A 20,579-nucleotide genomic window follows, 5' to 3' on the forward strand; every position below is an offset into this window, starting at 1 on the left:
TAATAGCTTGGTCTTTGACGATAGAATAACGTCCCACAAACAGCAATTTCAAACAACTGTGTTTGGACAGCTAATGAAAGCCTAATTTGATATTTCTTCTTGCACAAAACACATTATGTTATCATAAATGTTATCGTATCATTAAGTAAAATATCAGACTTAAGTGTTACATATAATGAAACATTTGTTATCAAAACTTCAAGATACAATAATATATAAAAGACAATAAAGAATAAACTGACAAGTCTCAAAGAAAACCGTATTGTCTGTTTTGTATGACATTTCGAGTAGATGGTTTTCGTCAGACAGTAAAGACTGCGTATCCATGGAATTAGGTTCATAAATAGTAGTACAAAGAAAATATCCTAATTACACACGTTCAACATTGAGCACCGTGATAAAAATACTGACAAACAATTGTTGAATATATAGCAAATATTTGTAAAACTTGGATGAATATTGGAAACAAGTAGTTAGAACAATTAAAATTAAATTTAGAAGTATAAACACAAGAAAAAATAATAAACATAAATTCACAAAATAATAAAATAATAGTCTAATAACATAGAATAATGAAATAGGGAAATAATTAAAGAAAAGATACTCTCATGCATTCAAGAGGGAGATTTAACCAGGAGTTAAAGTAAGGTAATTATATCTAAATAAAAGGTTTAAGATTGTTTGTTTTTTTTAGTTTCGCGCTAAGCTTCACGAGGGCTATCTGCGCTAGCCGTCCCTAATTTAGCAGTGTAAGACTAGCTGGAAGGCAGGTAGTCATCAACACCCACCGCCAACTCTTGAGCTACTCTTTTGACCAACGAATATTGGGATTGACCGTAACATCATAACGACCCTACAGCTGAAAGGGCGAGCATGTTTGGTGCGACAGGGATTCGAACCCACAACCCTCAGAATACGAGTCGAACGCCTTAACCCACCTTGCCATGCCGGGCTATCGCGGAATCTTCATAACCAGGACGGAAAATTATCTTTCACCTACCTCATCTATCAACAAGTGTTATTAGAACCTGAGTGAGGCGGAACACGTGTTTATGATTAAATATTAATTTTTTATTTAATTAATAACTTCTTTAAAGATTAATAAATCATTGTTTAATTAATAATTTGTTTAAATATTAATAAATTCTCTGACATTTTGTTACAGTAAGTATTGGTTAAATATATTCTGTTTTTTTTTCTGCTGTCTTTATTTCAGAGGTCGCTATTAGAAAGAATGATTGACTCTACTTTTGGTCGCATTTGTGATGGAAAACCAACGAAACCGTGGGAAAGAGGAAAAGTGAAAATCCGCGCTGTTACAAAAATTTAAAGAAGAATCAACTTCCTGTGGAATGGAAAGTGAATAATAAAGTGTGGATGATAAGTGTTGTATTTGAGGAATTTTTGAACAAATTAAACAAGAGAATAGAACAAAAAAAAGGAATATTCTACTTTTCACAGGTAATGCAACTTGTCACCCAAACGTTCAACTTGTAAATGTTCGTCTAGTCTTCCTACCTCCATGTACAACATCAGTTCTACAGCCAATAGATAATGCAATTATACAGTGTATACAATTGAAATACAGAAAATTGGGATTGACCATCACATCATAACGCCCCTACGGCCTAAAGGGCGAGGATGTTTGGTGCGACGGGGATTCGAATACACGACCCTCAGATTACGAGTCGAACGCCTTAACCTACCCGGCCATGCTGGACCAATTAAATCAGAACATTGATGACATAATCAGACATGTTGAGGTATCCTCATCATCCTATAAAATTATGAGTTTATATACTCTTACTCAAAAAGGTTGTTACATGTCCGAAAAATGTGATTTTTGGTCATTTATATCCTTTTAAAATATAATTCACTTCGTGTATTGTCCTTAAACTTTCAAGATTTATTTCTCTGCTATCCTGAATTACCTGAGTTCATTTTTAGTTGGTTTAATCCCTTGAACATGAGAGTTTTCTGAGACTTGTCTCAAACGCAGTGTTTGGAGTGAGGCATAAAAGCCAGGGATATTGATGTTACTTTTGTACTCTATCCATTGGCGACGCGTTTTCAACTCTAAATATTTTAGACATTATGCTAGGTCCTAATAACGTAGGTTTGCGAAATCAGATGGTTGCCTATGACAACGCTGGGTTAAAACAAGGTGATATTGCAAGACGACTTGGTGTAACCAAGCAGACAGTGAATAGAGTTCTTAGACGAAGAGTTGTAACCAGAAGTGTGAGTCCCAGCAGACCTACGAGCCGTCCACGTGCCACTACAGCACGCGATGTAAGCCGGATTCTCACCATTGCTCTCGCAAACAGTACGATCTCCTCCAGGTCGATTGTTTCTCAGTTACGTGCGCAACAACTGATCCAGATTTCATACCTGACGGTTGGTGCAAGTTGGATACAGAGAAAGACGGATGGTCAAGAAACCTAAACGGACAGCTAGACATCGTAACAACAGGCTGCAATAAGTTCAGCGATACTGTAACCTGACGATCGCACATTGGAATCACGTAGTTTTCACCTACGAATCCAGATTTCTGCTCTGCTCCACTGATGGACGGATACGAGTGTGCAGGCTTCCTGAAGAACAACTGAATGATGAAAATGTTCAACCAAACGTCCCAGGAATCGGAGGTTCAGTGCACGTCTGGGGTGCGTTCTGTTCCGCAGCTGTCAGCCAGTTGGTCACTCTAGATTAAAACGTCACTGGTGCTGTGTATCAGGATATTCTGGTTCGCCACTTACTGCCACTTGCCCAGGACAATTTCCGGCTGCAGCAGTATAATGCACCGGCTCAAAATGCTCATTATGTGCAAGATGTCTTGCAACAATGTGTTGTGTTAGTTCTTGAGCAACCACATGTAAGCCCAGATACCAACCCGATAGAGCATCTCTGGAATGAACATCCCCGTGCAGTCAGGAATAGGAACAGTCCCCTTTCAGCCCTACAGCAGTTACGTCAAGCACTGACTGAAGAGTGGAACAGAATTCGAAATCAAAGACTCGTAATGTTATTTGAGAGCATGCCACACCACCTAGCGGAATTATTGCAGCACGTGAGGGCTACACACGTTATTGAGTTAAATAATCTGATGTAAATGTAATTATTGCACGTTTATTGAAAGTTTCAGGTTGATACTAAATGTTTTCACAAAATGACGAACTTATTTGTTTTGACTTAGAAGTGGAGAAATAAGTCCATTTCTGGTGGTACAGATCTTAAGTTCTAAAGAAATTTCCATACAAAAGACATAATCATGAAATATTACACAAATGTTCATGTTATAAACATACTTATCAATAATTACCAAAGGAAAGACATTGGACGCATTAAAAACACAAGAAAAATATCAAATAATGGGAAAACTAGCTTAAAATATCACATGTAAGAACCTTTTTGAGCAAGAGTGTCAAAACACCATATATCCTAGCAGCATTAGCCTTAGAAACACCATCCTTCTTTGTAAAACACATCTAATACACTTAAATACATAAATGAAAACTATAAACATAAGTTGAGACAATTTGATATCTTTATGCAATTCCATGGAAATATAGTAACATTTTCTGACTATAGAACCATTGTCCAACTTTTTAAAAACTACACAATACGCTTAGTACGATCATCCTCTTTGCAAATCCACCATGATTACCACAATCCATTTATAGAAACTAGGTAACAGCATTTGCTCCTAGGAGTATCCACTATGATTAATACATCACTTCCATAGAAACTTGATGACCACCGTAATTAACACAATCCATCTGCAGAAACTTGATACTAGCACCTGCTCCTAGCAGTATGCTCAGTAGTACCATTTCTTGGAACTGTGACTTTTAGCAATGTGTTCTGTGTTGACAATGTTAATAACACTCCAGCTATGGTGTCAAATGACTTCTTCTGGCAGCAGAAAACGTTTCTCATCAAGTGTCATGATGACAAACAACTTTCGCCTATCAAGTGAACCCTAGCTACTAATGTCGTTTTCCTATAGAACAATCCCATAGTTATTACAATTACTTGAAAGCCAACTTTGCAGGATAGTGAAGCGATAAGCTACAGGGAAATCAGCCATTTCAAACTCTTTGTCTACTTTTTACTAACAAATAATGTATTGACCCATAACATTATAAAGCCACCATGGCAGAAAGGATGAGTATATATGGTAATGAGATACAACTCTACCACTCGTAAAATGTAATTCAAGTACCTAAATTACCAGGCCTTGACAGACTAAAAGGCAGTCGATACTGGCCCCTTAAGTAATTATTGGGTTACAGATATCTTGATCACATAGTTGCCTGTGATATCCATATTATCCCCTACTGGAACAGTATAAGTGACGAAAGGCTTAAAATTAACAGTTTTATATTATTTGTATTAGATGTCACGTGATAAACTTTAGAACATGTCTAGCAAACTTCAGTTCGGATTCATTTAGGCATTCCATAAAGAAACTACTTGTAGAAACTATCACAGTTGATAAAGATTCTTTATGAAATTTACACAACAAATACTACTGCAATACGTAAGGTTCAAAACAAGAATAAGTGGAACATATAAAACGTAAACTGATAGAGTCCCCTTAGTGGAAACTATACAATATTTCAGATTTGAGCCAGACATCAATTCAGGATGTGAATATAGAATGTTCTCCAGTATAACAGATTTTTAACAATGGTTATGGATGTTTTTTAGCAAAGCAATACAATAGGCTATCTGCAATCTTTCTACTGCAGGTAATAAAACTGTTTTTTATTGCTATATGTCTGTAAAGTTATTGCTCAACAATCATTGCAGCATTCAAAAGAGGCATGATAGTGAGTGTATGCCTAGCAGGTGTCACAATGATCAGAAAGGTTTCATAAGAGGGCTGTTCCAAGTCAGTTGTCATTGCAGTTTGCAATGAGTGGAAAACCGAATGGTATGTTTGATGCTAGTGGAAAGTGTGTCTGAAAACACGCATTGGAAGACATTGATGAAAGGTGATAGACAAAGTGTCAAAGCCCAACCATCATCAAGTAATACATCAACTGACATATATTGAGTCAACATTCATCTTCAGCCTCATATTGTGAAGAACGTTGCCAAAAATGGTCTATAGCAGTTAACGATTGAACAAACAAATGGACTCAGTTACCAATTAGAGAAAATGCTTCGAGTGGTATAATGAACAGAGACATCAGACAAATTACGAAAGATGAAATACAATTAAAACTAATCAATCACGGTTTTTGCTTTTTTTGCATAGATGGAAGAACACAAATTAAAAAAATAATCGTTCACCTCTCTTGTATGGTCCTCTTATAGTGGAGTCACTGTCAGAGTTATATTTTCTTGGAACATACCGATCCCTTGGACCTTTTGGAAAACATAATTAATTCCATAGCTTAGCTCAGCATAATTTCTTATCAAGTTGTTGTTTGTTGTTTTGAATTAAGCACAATGCTACACAATGGGCTATCTGGGCTCTGTCCACCAAGGGTATGGAAACCTGGTTTTTAGCGTTGTAAGTCCGCAGACATGCCGCTGAGCCACTGGGGGCGTTCTTATCAAGTACATCAAGTTTCACGTATATCCTTATGGGAACAGCTGTTTCCAAGACAACAATGCTTCTTTTCATTGTGATGAACATTAGGAAATCTCAGGCATCACTTATGACCCTAATAAGCCATAATCTCCATCTTATTGGGCGTCTAACATGAAGAGCCTAAAGAACACATCCGCCATCATTATTCTTTGCTCATCTTACTTTATATAATGAGTACAATAATAATAACTGAATGGGAACAAAACATCTGTAATATTAGCTGGTTTCCTTTGTAATAGGAACTCTAAGAGTCAGACCTTCCTACACTATACACCAAAGTGAACAGAGAATGTCACAATCAAATAAGGTAACTGTCATTAGATATATTTTGAAGATAAAATGTTTTACCACGTATCATAAGAAGATTAAAATTGTGATTGCACAATGCATTATCTTTTTCTATAGATTCAAAGAACTGCCTCTAAAATACGAAATATTTACCTGATATAAACTATGTATTTATTAATTATGGTATAGCCCGTCAAAACGTACCGAATAAGTTCTATCACCTTTACCTCATCATATACAAAAACCTCACGTTTCATAGCGAATTAAAATTAATAAATTTTGCGAAATCAAGAATGACCAACAAAGAGAGAGAAAAGTACTGTGGAGGCAGCCAAACATCAGTAAATTCATATGTGAACCATAATTATTATTGTTAAAAATCAGTTTCGAAAAAACATTGTATTTTGGTAACACCAGGCGTCAACAATTGCTTTTATATTATGCTGCTTAATGACAAAGGTTTAACCTAATATTGTTGTTGGTCTATGTAGCGAAATTAAAAAAGGAATATTTAAACACCAACACTGGAATAAGATTTGTTGATTCCTTAATTTCGAGTTTCCTATGATTAAAGAGGTTTGTTTTTAAATTTAAAACCGAATCGATATTTTTATTTTAATTATAACTTTTATGCACTTGTCTCTAGGCTAGGCGATCCCTTTGTTAATTTCGGCTTATTATATCAACATTCACAACACTTATAATGTTTCATGCATTCCCTCATGACCTCCTTGCACTTCGTCACTAAAATCGTAATGGTCATACAGTAATCGAACTATTATCTATATAAATACATTTTGGCTTTTATGATAATCTCCTATTTCGAGAAGTAAAGCATGATATCATTAGAAACTAGGCCAGGTTTTGAACAAACCAGTCGTGTTTGGAATGAATGTAAGAAGTGTTGGTTCATTATTTTATATGAATCATCTGGTTAATTTATGTAATGCACAGTTTCTGTAATCCTGAATTTGTTTTTGTAGTTTGTAGGAAAAATAATGATTAATTTTCAAATCCGGTCTTTGAAATTACTCGAGCAAAGTGAGGAGCGTAAATCTTTTTTGGTTATCTTTTGGTCAAGTCTCGTGACAGCAGACCAGACTACGTGGAACATCACTGAGATTATGACCAAAAATGTCGATAAAAAAGAGAGTTCAAATGTAATAAACATTTTTATGTTTACGTTTTATTTCCTATTGAAGTTGATGATAATATTACACACTCTTAGTTACTCCTCGTACAAAATAAGTTATCTTTCTTCCTAGATTGCTTTCCTTGTTCTGATCTACAAAGTTCGCTTGCTGTATATTTCAAAACAAATGAGATACAGCCCACTTGTTGTAAACCCAGTAAAAGTCTTTCATAAGTTAGTTGTGACGTAGGAAACTTTGTTAAGAAATGGACGTGGAACAAGTGTTAATTTAATATGGGTGTGCCAAATAAATATTAGTACTGCACTCTTCAAAGTCACTTTACACTACTGCTAGCTTCTCCTAAACAAACAACTGCCTATAATTGAACTTCAATGGGATGGTAGTTATTCACACCTGTGTTGAGCTGTAAAAAAGGCTTAGAACTCGAGTCAGCTGAAATGAGCAGTGTGATGACGTGTGATTATTACGTAAATAAATGGAGGACGAGTTGTAGGTGTCTTAATGTTTTGTTTTTGTAATTAACTTTTTTACTACCTAAACTTGTCGAACTTTTAAACGTGAAATATAATTAAAATGAGATGTTTTTCTTCAAAGTGACACTTCTATTACATTTGTTTAAGAATTTTAAATCAAACTGACAGTTCAGAGCCTTCTTTTTTATAAATTATAAACACAAAAATAACTTGCTACTACGTTTTTAAATACAAATATTGAAAATGAAACATTTATTTGCATATTACTTTATGGATAATTCTGTTTGTGCATATAATCATTTTATCAGAACATGTTACTTTACAGATGATTCTGTTTGTACGTATAACCCATTTATCAGAACACGTTACTTTACAGATGATCCTGTTTGTACATATAACCATTTTATCAGAACATGTTACTTTACAGATGATCCTGTTTGTACGTATAACATTTTTGTCAGAACATGTTACTTTACAGATGATCCTGTTTGTACGTATAACCCATTTATCAGAACATGTTACTTTACAGATGATTCTGTTTGTACGTATAACCCATTTATCAGAACATGTTACTTTACAGATGATTCTGTTTGTACGTATAACCCTTTTATCAGAACATGTTACTTTACAGATGATACTGTTTGTACATATAACCCTTTTATCAGAACATGTTACTTTACAGATGATTCTGTTTGTAGGTATAACCCTTTTATCAGAACATGTTACTTTACAGATGATCCTGTTTGTACGTATAACCCTTTTATCAGAACATGTTACTTTACAGATGATCCTGTTTGTACGTATAACCCTTTTATCAGAACATGTTACTTTACAGATGATTCTGTTTGTACGTATAACCCTTTTATCAGAACATGTTACTTTACAGATGATCCTGTTTGTACGTATAACCCTTTTATCAGAACATGTTACTTTACAGATGATCCTGTTTGTACGTATAACCCATTTATCAGAACATGTTACTTTACAGATGATTCTGTTTGTACGTATAACCCATTTATCAGAACATGTTACTTTACAGATGATTCTGTTTGTACGTATAACCCTTTTATCAGAACATGTTACTTTACAGATGATACTGTTTGTACATGTAACCCTTTTATCAGAACATGTTACTTTAAAGATGATCCTGTTTGTACGTATAACCTTTTTGTCAGAACATGTTACTTTACAGATGATTCTGTTTGTACGTATAACCCTTTTATCAGAACATGTTACTTTACAGATGATCCTGTTTGTACGTATAACCTTTTTGTGAGAACATGCTACTTTACAGATGATTCTGTTTGTACGTATAACCTTTTTGTCAGAACATGTTAGTTTACAGATGATTCTGTTTGTACATATAACCATTTTATCAGAACATGTTGCTTTACAGATGATTCTGTTTGTACGTATAACCTTTTTGTCAGAACATGTTACTTTACAGATGATTCTCTTTGTAGGTATAACCCTTTTATCAGAACATGTTACTTTACAGATGATCCTGTTTGTACGTACAACCCTTTTATCAGAACATGTTACTTTACAGATGATCCTGTTTGTACGTATAACCCTTTTATCAGAACATGTTACTTTACAGATGATTCTGTTTGTACGTATAACCCTTTTATCAGAACATGTTACTTTACAGATGATCCTGTTTGTACGTATAACCCTTTTATCAGAACATGTTACTTTACAGATGATCCTGTTTGTACGTATAACCCTTGTATCAGAACATGTTACTTTACAGATGATCCTGTTTGTACGTATAACCCTTTTATCAGAACATGTTACTTTACAGATGATCCTGTTTGTACGTATAACCCTTTTATCAGAACATGTTACTTTACAGATGATCCTGTTTGTACGTATAACCCTTGTATCAGAACATGTTACTTTACAGATGATCCTGTTTGTACGTATAACCCTTTTATCAGAACATGTTACTTTACAGATGATCCTGTTTGTACGTATAACCCTTTTATCAGAACATGTTACTTTACAGATGATTCTGTTTGTACGTATAACCCTTTTATCAGAACATGTTACTTTACAGATGATCCTGTTTGTACATATAACCATTTTCAGAACATGTTACTTTACAGATGATCCTGTTTGTACGTATAACCCTTGTTTTTGAAGCTTTCTTGTTGCTCTAGTCTTTACTTTTACGTTTCAATGTAAAATATATTCAGAAACTGTTTTACAGAAAGAATATATAAAATTGAAGCATATTACATGCTATCAGAAATTATATATATTATTTTTTATATGATTTACTATCAGGCTAATTCCAAATTCTTGTCACCGAAAATACTTGTCCTTTGAATTGTGAGAGCGTTATGAAGCCACAGTTAATCCCACTATTCTTTAGTAAAGGAGTAGACCCATGTTGGCGGTGGGTGTTGCTGACTAGCTACATTCCCTTTAGTTTATCACTGCTAAATTATGAATAGCTAGCTTTTCACAACATTCGAAACAGAACAAACCAAATCCACATTAATTTTAACAATATATCCAATATGTATTATCAACACACTTTCAAACAATTTTTATTACGGCAGAACCATCTTTTTATATGTTAGTTTGACACTAATGTTTATTTTTTGTAGATTTTTGTTGCCCCAGATAACATATGGTAAATATTTCTGCTAACGCAACTAATAAGACATAAATACATTTTTGATACAGTGGAATAAGCACTCTATAACAAAGATAGAGCGATCGACTTTCTGTTACGTTCAGATAAAAACAAGACAATAACATGACAACTATCGAAAGAAAAGCTTTTATCCGGTAACTGCGTTATAAGACATTAATGGGGATATTAAAAAAAAACATCGACTTGTGGTTCGACGTAAGTAAGCTCTTTCTCACAAATAGGAAGTCAGAAATAGCTGCTTAACCCGTAAATACTGAGTCAGAAATCGATGCTTAAATCGTAAATACTGTTTGTTTTGTAATTAGGCAAAAACTACACATCGGCTAAGCTCATCACAGGTATCGAAACCTGGTTTCTAGCGGTATGACGTCTGGGGAGGGCTAAATAGTGAATCAGAGATCGCTGCTTAAAGGAATTTATAATGAGTTTATATACGTACAACTTTGAGCTTTTTGAAGCTAATGAATTAAAACAATAATAATATCACAATGGAAGGTTTCGACATTACTTAAAACAGATGCATGCGCCAACAAAAATGTAGCAAAGTAAAGAAATTGATGACCTATAAGGATATACATTCTGTGATCGAGCCCTGTGATAGGTAAAGAACAGATAGATTTTATGTACCTTTATGGCAAAAGAAAACTACGAATTAATGAAGTAAGTTTGTTTTAAATAAATCCTTTTCAAAGTCGAGTAGGTGATTTTCTTAAAACATTGATAAAGCTGGTTCTTCTATAATAATTTATCTGGTTACTTTCATTAGAAACAGACGGAGTGTATTACAACATTTTTCCCTTTTCCTGAAGAAAACAGTGTTTTTTTTTTTTTTTATCCTTCTAACTCATTTCTGAGATTAACTGAAAACTTTCCTTGCATTAGCTTGTAAACGATTTCTATAGCTTCAAATATGAATTACTTGTAGCTTTAAATTTTCCATTACTTATTTCTTGAGAAACAAAACGGTATCTAAATAACCTTCGTTTCAAAACTAAGATATGTTACTATAGAAATTCACCTAACAGTGGTGGTGGTGGTGGGTTTGGCGTTTCATGGCGCAAAGCAACTTGGGTATCTGCGCCAATCCAGGAGATAATTAGGAATCTAACAATGGTTGAAAGGCTTCATTGATAGGAACATTTCATTCTATGAATAGCTTCTACCACTTACTTCAAACTCTCAATGACGTATTATAACAGCTAGAGTAACCTGGAAAATTGGAATATGCAAATCTCGTTTTTATTCCTTCTTCAATTGTAATAGTTTAGTTAGCATAAAAATTAAAGAAATAATGTAAAAAAAATGAATGTTTGATCGTAGTTCGTGTGTCAATTATCTTATATTTTTACTGTTCTGTGTAGCTTAGATTACGCGTATACAGTTGTTTATATATTTGATATATACGTGTAGACCTATGTTGCTGCTTTTGTTTCTTTTTGGAGTAATATTAATTACTTGTTTTATGCAATAACAATGAAAGTCCTAAAATTGGAAACAAGGAGGAAACAGCTTTGATTTGTGAACATGTGTTGGTTTCGAACACTTATTGTGAAACCTCACAGAAGAGATCGACAGTAGTGGATACAGGATTTATTTTGTGTGGGGGGTATGATCGACTAAGTAACAGTGACTTAAACCCGACCTCAAGTAAACTTTTCCTTATTACTGCAACGTAAATCTTATGGAATTAATTTAGAAACAAAGAAAAGAAACATATATGACTACGAACTTTCATTTATTGATTTTATTCTAAAATATCAAGTTGTAAGTAATCGTACAGCGCTATACTTAATCACACAACATAGTGCATGTAACAATGAATTTTAATATATTCCTAAATAACATGTTACAAGTAAACACACAGCAAAAATATTCTAATTGAGATGATCAGTATTTTATATTTCTGATTTCCGATTAACCTACACAATTTTGGTATGGCTAATGGGGGGGATGGCGGATGCATCCCCCCCTCTTTATCCATACCTGAAGATCGACTTTGCACGTGTAAAAATACAAGCGTTTGTTTTTCTTATGCTTGTGTGCTTGAGTAATTACAAGTAAAACATTTAGAAAAAAAGTAAGTTTATTTTTTGTTTTAATTTCGTGCAAAGCTGCACGAGGGCTGCAGTCTTTACTAGCCGTCCCTAATTTAGAAATGTAAGACTAGAGTGAAGGAAGCTATTCAGCACCGTCCACCGCCAAATTTTAGGCTAATATTTTACCAACGAATAGTGGAACTGACCATTCTTACACGAGGCGAGCATGTTGGTGTGCGACAAGCAATATCTTTTTACGTCACAAACACCTGTGTTTAATGCGATCTATAATTACAGATTGTAACTGCTGTATTTTAGGCTTAGCTAAACTAGAAAAAAACATATAATTGTTTCCAAACTATATCGTAGTCCTGGGTCACCTAACGTCCTCACTCATTTCATATATGTATTTTAAAGTGATATAAAATTATTATGATTCTGAAAGATCATTAAAGTCGTGGAATTGTAACTCAGACAATAAAAAGGTTTAGCTTGCTATTATCAACACTAGGAGACAAACTCGAGCTTCACGTACGGTGTATTTACTAAAAGTGTTTGGAAACACTAGGTAGATCAAAATAAGATAAAACAACGGATATAGACGAGACTGAAACCTGAACCTCACCTATACAACTGCGTACTGTATTGCATGGGCAAAGGCTAAAGAATTGTTTCACATATGCAACATTATTAAGTGGAACATTATACGTGTGAGAAAGGCATACGTTTTAACAGATAAAATCTTTTAAAAATGCTGTTATCGTATTATGTACTTGAATGAATATTTTTTGAATAAATGCCTTGTCTTTATGAATAATAGCCGTCTTTAAGATTTTTTCTTGATCGACTCCTGATAAAGCAACGCCACGAAACGGTGAATTTTTAAACTTGCAGTAACAAGATTTGTCGCCGCTATTTCACTCACACTTCCCTTTTCCTTCCTTAACGGTATAAACCATTTTTACCTCTCCATAGCGTATTTAACGTCGTTAGATTCACTTGCCACCAACAATTTTAGGCCTAATTGTACATATTTAGACGTTTCATTTAAGATAGTTGTAAACGTAGGAAAGATATAAAATATCGAATTTTTAAAATTTTGAAGTCAATAATGTAAAAATAAGTCATGGTCGTATGATATTTTGTTACGTTTTGTGTGTATGTGTGTTTAAATCGTATGCGTACATCATCTGAAAGTCTGTACTTATTTTCTTTCGCGCATTATGTTAGCTCTAAAGCATAGAAAATGAAGTTGGCGCGGTGACAATTAAGACTAATTGCCCTAGGTTATATGCATAGCAGGTAGAACTCGTGCTTCGCGTACGAAGATTATTTAAATTTTAGGCCTAGGTATCGGTTATCAGGCGCCTGTTGCAACCTAAATTGAGATATAATGGTATTGCGGTTTTTTATAAGCCACGGAAAGGTAAAGAATTAACTTGATGTGTTTTTTTTTATATTAGTGATGCAATTATCTTCAAAGTTAATGCTATAAATGTTGTACTTTTGCATTCGTATAAACATCAGTGTACAATTAACCAAAAATAATATTGGGTTTCAGTGTGAGCTGGTATATACATGCATGGACTGACTGATTTGCATATATATTGTTCTTTTAATTACATGGTTGATTCAGTATTGAATGACAAGAGATGAAATGTCGGGTAATATCTAGAATTACATCTGATTAAGTACAATCTCGGTCAAAATGTTTTCATATTGTTCTATATATTGATTTCATTCTCTGCATACATGGATTATTTATTGTGTAAATATCCGATTAGTAACAGAGATAGCGTATCATTGTACAAAGACATTGTACATTGTGATCATTTTTAAATATCAAAACACACATAAATACATATTTTGTATAAAAGGGCGTGCTTTTAATATAATCGTTTTTTTCGTAATACGTCAATGCTTTGGTCAGGCAGTTTCTCTGAACATGGAACAGAATGTCAAATTTTTCGACTGTCCAGAGATGGTATGAAGCAAATGGACATTGCCGGAACAGTAGAGAACCCACAGTGACGGTATTCTCATATATCATCGGACTACAGAGAACATTGTTCCAAGAAAGTCTACTGCTAGACGTCTACAACTCCTGTCAGAGATGATCGTGTTTTGACCAGGTTAATATCTCAGGGTCGACGAAAGTAATGGCATGAACACATCTGTTTCGAAGCTTCCAGAAGGACAGTGAATAGGAGACTGACAAAACAAGGTTATTTTTCAAGAAAAGCTATATTCAAACCTATACTAACCAAAATTTATTCTCATTACAACGTTACTTGAGCAAGACAGCATGCTAAATTACAGTTAGGACAATGGTGACCTGTCATCTTTTCAAATGAATCCTGTTTCTGGCTTGTTGTAGCTGGTGGTACGATTTTTGTTCATCGTTTACCTCGAGAATAGATGAGGAAAGGCTGTATTTCTTACATAGAACACAGAAGAGGTGGTGCAGTAAATGTTCAGGCAGCTATTCGTCGTGGTTGAAAACGTGCTCTTCATATCCCCCAGGGGAATATTAATGGCATCTCATACAAGCATCAAATGAAGACAATATTTCTCCTGTATGCTAGGGGAAGGTTTGGCAATAACATTTGGACACACTGAGCTGAAAAATTGTTAATCACGATCTTAAACCAGCTACTGGAGCTGCATTGCAGCGCCTTGTAATAGGATGAAATTACGGTGCACAACATCAACAACCTTTACAACAGCATTAAAAGACTCCTTTCAGAGGTTATTAAAGTATGAGGAACAGCAGAAAAGTACTGAACGTTTAATATAAACTGGTATAAGGTTGCAGACATTACTTATAATAATCGATGCTATTCTTTGTCAGTATATGTATGTTTTGTTAAAGTTTTGTTGTGATAGATGAACCACTGAGTCAAACATCTTATCTATAGGTGTCTAATAAAATTGCTTCCTGTCCTAATAAAGGGTTCGTGATGTCCATAGAGTTTGTCTCATTATATAAATTGCATATGTAGATGTTTAATAAAATATATCTCAGTTTGGCAGCACTAAATGTATTTTTATGGCATAATAACCATATTTGTTACAAAATATTCAAACATTTCGTCCATATTTCGTTAAAAATATTCAAACATTTCGTCCATATTTCGTTAAAAATATTTTTGTAACAGGGTGAAACATGATGAAATAATTTGGTTTCAGTGTTAATACACACATCTGATGATTTCTTCCAAAGGAAGTTGTTCCTATAAGCAGTGCAGTTCCCAGTTTGGTTAAATATCATTGCAAAACCGTCCGAAATCTGTAGGTTATGTCAAGCTTAAGTGCATATTCGTATTATATGTTGTCAGAAAACCAGAATTATGTAAATATTAAATTATTAAGAAGGTAACAATGGAACTAAACAAACTAATCTTGGGTAATGTTATAACCATCTTGTTCAAGAGTCTGATCTGTGTCTTTTATTTGCTAAACTAGGTTGCATTGGCTAGATATATAGACCTTAGATATGTTGAACACGTTGTCTTGATAGCTTGGCATTGTCACGTATATCCTAGTGTTTTATTGGAAACTGTGTCAAGCTTTCCATTTCGTTGCTTGAGTGGTTGGTCTATGTAATTGGAGAAAAAGAGTCCTTAGGATTATCTTTAAAAAATATTCATCTAATTGATACAGATTTATCGCTTTCCCATCTCTCTTTGTGTAAACTTTCTTTCGTGTGTTTGGTTAATGTTATGTCACGGACTTACGAATAAGTAGATATTTTATTTTTTTTCGTTTGAGTAATACGATAGAAAAAGAATACAAATGACGTTTTGAAACAGGTTATGTTTTCTCCAGTGAATATATTTCGTTACTCAGCCATGATATAATAAGAGAGTAAACAGCGGTCACACTTAACTAAAGGAAAATACATCATTCCTTTGAGTCAAACTGATCTCATTGTGTGAATAAATGTGTGCTCTAAACTCATTATAAACCACTATTCCCGGGAGAAAACTAGAGCCTAGCTCTCGTGTTCAGTGTACTCGAGGAAGTTTCATGTTAGCCAGTGAAGGCCCATTTGTCACCAGGGTTTAATGAGGTACTGTCATAAGCATTGTACAATAGAAGTGTAAGTGTAAATTTAAGAATAACATAGGATAGGTTCCATATTTGATAGTCTTACAATATTTTCTGTCTAATACAAAATGTCTAAAACATTCTTTTTTTTGTGGGGGGGTAATGTATCTGAAATGAATATAAAATGTTTTTCGGAAGAGTAAAACGCTGCAATCATTTGGTTTATGGGAAGTAGTCATTAACCGTGGGGGCGTTATAATGTGACCGTCAATCCCATTACTCGTTGGTAAAAAGAGTAGCCCAAAAAATGTGGGTGGTGATGATTAGCTGCCTTCCCTCTAGTCTAGTCTTACACTGTTAAATTAGGGACGGCTAGTGCAGATAGCCCTCGTGTAGCTTTGCGCGAAATTCAAAAAAACAAAACAAAAAACAAACAAACCAACTCCTAATATTGGGAAAATACGAAGATGTGAGAAAACTTTAATGGATGATTCTACAAAAAGCTACTATTTAATATTAAAACCTAACGTTCATCTACTGTTGAAGTGCAGGAGTTTAACTGATAAAATTAGATTCAAGAAGCTAGAGCAATAGTGAGTCTTTATTAAACAATTTGTGCGATTCTAAGATTAGCTGTACAACGTACGTGAAACTGTTTTTGGAACAGTAATGTTGAAAGATTTGTTTTTTCTTAATTTCAGTCCCTATATTGTAAATAAGCCAGTATAATTGTTAACAATAACACTACGACACATAAACAACAATTTTAATATGTTATATCTAATCAATATTCCTGAATCAAGTTTTATTCAGAAAGTTAAAGTATAACAAATATTTTAATCCAATAACGAGAATCACATTAATATCAAATAATGTGTTTTCATGTTGGGATAATCTAAATATCCTAAACTACCCGGAATATGTCAGATATTGATGGAATTAGAACTAAAAGTACCTGCTTACAAGAAGCGCCCGCTAATGACTTAATGCAGTCTAATTATTACAGTTTCCTCGGGTTCTAATTACTAACATTAAACATTTATAGTCAATTTGACATGCATTAATTACTCATGTTTTGATTTATATAGTTAAGTTAATTTTGATAATCAAGCCTTAATAACATATATCTACTGGATCTGGACAGCGGTGTACATGAATGACATTAGTGCTATAAAACAGCCAACATCTTTGACTGCATAGTTACAATAGGTAATAAAACGTAGTAAATCCAAAACATGACAGTAACAAAAAAGATATTTGGCGCACGATTACGTTACTCGAATTGAAACACATGCTAAAAGATGATTCGTGCACAATATTGTGTAATCTAAAATAAAGTTTGGATCTACTCCGACGGAAATATATTCAGTTTATACAAAGACAAACGTTGGATTACAAATAACACGTGAAAATGTCCAGGGTGAATGCATAAATCGATTTATATGAAAAAAACAAACAAACTATAGATTGAATATAGTCTTGTTTACCGTTAAGTTGATATAACTTCGTTTTAAAAAAATCTTAAAAACACGTTAATACAAAACAACATCTTCAATATTGACGAATATTGGGATTGACCGTAACATTATAATGCCCCCGCGAGCATGTTTAATGCGACCGGAATTCGAACCCGCGACCTTCGGATTACGAGGCGAACGCCTTAACCCACTTGGCCATGCCGGGCCCTTTAGTTAGTGTTAAAATCTCATGAAATGTTAGTTTATGGTGTTCGAATTATAAAATACAACAATAGCATTGATCCAGTTTTTGTTTTCAATGGGAAATTTAGAAAAAAACAAATTCATGTTGTAACGATATCATGGGGCCCGGCATTGCCAAGTGTGTTAAGGCGTTCGACTCGTAATCATAGGGTCGCGGGTTCGAATCCCGGTCGCACTAAACATACTCGCCCTCTCAGCCGTAGGGGCGTTATAATATGACGGTCAATCCCACTATTCGTTGGTAAAAGAGTAGCCCAAGAGTTGGCGGTGGGTGGTGATGACTAGCTGCCTTCCCTCTATTCTTACACTGCTAAATTAGGGACGGCTAGAGCAGATAGCCCTCGAGTAGCTTTGCGCGAAATTCAAAAACAAACAATATAATTGAGTGTCAGATAAAACGTGCGGTACAAATATGTTTACTAAGTAACATTAAGAGAAACTATTATAGAAAATGGCGTAAATATAAATATAAGCACTGTAACTTTAAATAACAATAAATATCAAGTAAAAACACTGAGTGTTCGGAATTAACAACATAAATGACAACAGTTAGTTAATGTTATTGTTTAGTGGTCGTTATAATGTGACCGTCAATCCCACTATTCGTTGGTAAAAGAGTAGCCCAAGAGTTGGCGGTGGGTGGTGATGATTAGCTGCCTTCCCTCTAGTGTTACACTGCTAAATTAGGGACGGCTAGCACAGATAGCCCTCGTGTAGCTTGGTGCGAAATTCCAAATCAATCAAACAAAAAGTTTAGTGGTAGATTATCATTAAAGGTGAATTTTCAACAAATTTGATAATTGTCTTAGAAACTGTACTTTGGTTAGGTATAATTCCTGTGTGGTTGCCATATTTTTAAACAATTTATTTTTTGAGTAAAAAAATGAAACAAAATATGCGAGTCCTTGAACTCAAGTTCTTCTCGGTCTTTTGGCTGTTTCCGTGACGTAATAGTTGCCAAACACGCTTCGTTGCGCGCCGACCATTTTGTTCCTTTCAATGCTGGTGTTTTATGTAAATCTATCGGTGCTTTTTTAGGATTACATACTTTGTGAGACTATTTTTTGTCTTGATATTTCTACTTTATGTTTGTCTTATGATAACATAGTTTACTGCGTTGTTTATGGTTGTAAAAACGGTTTAGCATCGGGCCAAAGCTTCTTTTCGTTTCCGTGCAAGGAGAAGGAACCGGCAAGGTGGCGACAGTGGGTGCGGATGGTCAATAGGAAGAACTGGGCTCCTTCACACCATGCAAAGCTTTGTCAAGATCACTTTGAACGCTCATGTTTTGTGTCGGATCCCACTGTTTTGGATTCCGTGGGTTTCAAGCGAGGCAGGTTGAGACTGAATAAAACCATCGGCAGTAGACAGGATCGTCCCCACCATCTTTCCTCGTGTAGAGCTGAGGATTGATCTCAGTCTGCAGCATACAGGTTCCACCCCTCTGAAGCCATCCCTTGTCATCACGAAAAGAACAAACTTAAAGGTGTGTGTGCGGTATAAAGCGATAAACAATAACTAGTATAATATAATAATTTTAAAAGTACAAGTTTTTGAAGAATGTAACTAGACATACACATTTCACATTCATGAGCGTGTTTTGCATTTGTGGCACCTGAAAGTCAGTGAAACCTTGATTTCATAGTCTAAACAGTAGACAAATCTATCCCAAATAGAGTATATTCCCAGTTTAAAAGCTGGTAGATCATTCTGTAGATGTTTTTGTATCATTTTTAAATATGGAAAAGTTTGAAGAATTCCATTTTTCAAATTTAATATTTCAAGATAAATTGAAATAAGACTATGTCTTGAATATGTTGAAATAATCAAGTACATGTTATGTATTTAAAAAACAACAACATTGTAGACTTGTAAACAATCAAATATAAACTCCATAACATATTTCCATAACTCATCATAATAAAATTAATCTTAACACAGTACTTTGACATTGTCATATTAAAAGTAAATCTCAGAAACCTCATAAAGCATGTTGTTTTAATATATAATCTCAGTTCTTCAGTATCACTCACAGTTCCGCTACTCTCGCTCGTGGAACTGTCCTCTAACTTGTCAGATCGGTGTCAAAAGTAACTGTTCTAGGTTCGTTCAGAGTAGGTTCGAATTGATATGGTGCTACTCAACACTGTTCAGAACACAAAGTCAAAACAGACTCCGCTTCTGTTTCTCCGTATGCACTGGTCATGTTTATTTACATTCAACGGCCTGGCGTTGGCGGTTTGTTTGGCAACTATTACGTCACAGTACTTTTCCTAACGACAAACGTAAAAACTAAAACGTTCGCATTGCCGCTCGGAAATGGTTCTTTCTGCACCAAGTTCTATGTTTCATTTATTAGCACATATAGTTTATAAAAAAAAATGTGAACCTGCAAAATTAATCAGTATGAGTGGTTCTTTTGACTGCAAACTTTTCGTTTTTCTGTAAAATTCACCTTTAAATATTGTGGTATAACAAAGATACACCAAATATAGAATGACTTATTGAAACCAAATTTAAAATTGTGATATTATCGTCATTCTATAAATTCAACCTCTTAAAACAAACTTCTTCCATTACACTGGTT

The 20,579-nt window shown here is 34.4% G+C and overlaps 1 long non-coding RNA gene across 1 annotated transcript in view; it reads left to right on the forward strand.

Annotated features, from left to right (window-relative positions):
• The first annotated feature begins 16,138 nt into the window (after nt 1-16,138).
• LOC143231611 (uncharacterized) overlaps nt 16,139-20,579 on the forward strand; it is a 38,922-nt gene continuing 34,481 nt past the window's right edge. Inside the window, exon 1 of the long non-coding RNA XR_013017054.1 lies at nt 16,139-16,293. This is a non-coding gene — a long non-coding RNA (uncharacterized LOC143231611). The remainder of the gene's footprint in view (nt 16,294-20,579) is intronic.

Source organism: Tachypleus tridentatus, chromosome 11 (assembly GCF_004210375.1).
Source record: "Tachypleus tridentatus isolate NWPU-2018 chromosome 11, ASM421037v1, whole genome shotgun sequence".
Lineage (NCBI taxonomy): Eukaryota > Metazoa > Arthropoda > Merostomata > Xiphosura > Limulidae > Tachypleus > Tachypleus tridentatus.